Source organism: Fukomys damarensis, unplaced genomic scaffold, assembly GCF_012274545.1.
Source record: "Fukomys damarensis isolate Sample0158 unplaced genomic scaffold, DMR_v1.0_HiC HiC_scaffold_24, whole genome shotgun sequence".
Taxonomy (NCBI): domain Eukaryota; kingdom Metazoa; phylum Chordata; class Mammalia; order Rodentia; family Bathyergidae; genus Fukomys; species Fukomys damarensis.
In genome coordinates this window covers 40,391,265-40,392,877 of record NW_022900936.1, presented here as the reverse complement: position 1 = coordinate 40,392,877, position 1,613 = coordinate 40,391,265, and positions in this window count along the sequence as shown.

Sequence of the window (1,613 nt, the reverse complement as noted above, 5' to 3'; positions counted from 1 at the left end):
ATAGTAAATAGGGCCAGGGATTTAGCTCAATAGTTCTGCCACCTGCCCTGCAAGTGCTAGTGCCAGAGTTAGATCCCAGTACCAAAAAAACTACACACACACACACACAAAAAAAAAAACACCAAATATATAATAAAAATAATAAATATATGATTGTCCTCATTTTATAAATGGATTAAACAAGAAAACACAAGTGTTATTTTTAACATGAAATGGTAAAATTTAGATTTGGAAATCCTGTAGCTTTTTTATTAAACAATGTATAAAACACTATTTTTTTGTTTAGTCTTAAACAAAAGGAATAACACTTACCCAGAGTTTTAGTAATAAAATGTGTCAAGACTTACTGCAGCATTTCTTTATTATTTCAATAGAATACAAATAGATATTAATAAAGAAAATACATAAAAACACTTTTTCTACTTCTATGCAAAGAATAGAAGAAAATTTTTAGCAAATAATTAGATGATAACATAGTTAATAAATTATCTAGTGATCTTAAAAGAGTAGCCTAAATACTGCTCAGAGTACAAGTCATAGACAAAAAGAGACCCTCCCTTACAAAGAAGAAACAAAGGAACAAAACGTTCTTTTCCATGAACAAAAATAAACTAGTGACATAAGCAAAACAATATTTTTAGTATATGCTAATTTGTTTCATTTATATTCTAGCATTTCTATACTTCACTTTTTTGCTACTAATTTCACAAAATTTTATGGCCAGATAAAATTATAAGAGCAAGAATTTACTAGCATTCAAATGGTAAAAGTTCTGAATTGATTAATATAAATATTCATAAATTTTATGAATTTATCAATGTGGAAATAATTGCAATTTCTATTTATTGTCCCAGATTGTTTATTTAAATTATATCATAAAACTATCAATGCAATTTAAATTGTATTTTTTCATAAGAAATTTTATGATTGGAGACACTATTCTTTTTTTTTTTTTTTTTAATTGAGTTTATTGGTACATTTAGGGATACAGTACAGTTACATTCATTGTTGGGATCATGTACCTTTACATGGCAAGTCTTGATTCTCATTTTTTTCCCCTTACCTCTGCCCTCCCTTCACCCCCTCCTCCCCTCCCCATCTACAAACACTTTATTTTCATCTTTTCATTCTCTCACATTTTTTTCTTTTCCCTTTTTGTTCTTCCCCTACGTATCACACCTTCCCTACACCTTTAGCTCCTTTCCTCCCATTTCTAAATGTCAGTAATCTTATTAGAATCTTATGCATTGTTGAGACACTATTCTTGAATTAGATATAGTGGCTAAAAAGAAAGCAAATTATAACACCCACAAAATAATGCAAAACTATAAAATTATATTACTACTTTTAAAATATGGCCAATTTCTGAAATTTCTCATATGGTGAATAAATGTTGAATATCAGGAAATTTGGTCCCAATATATGCTGAAGTATCAAGTACTACTCAGTTTGTTTTATGGCAAGTTCTTGATTTGTCTCAATTCTATCTAAAAGCAATTCCATAATAAATACTAACATATAATTGATGATATATAATTAATCATATTCAATTAAATATAATTTGCCATATAAAATATTTATAAATTAGAATGTATATGTTATAAAAGTGCATT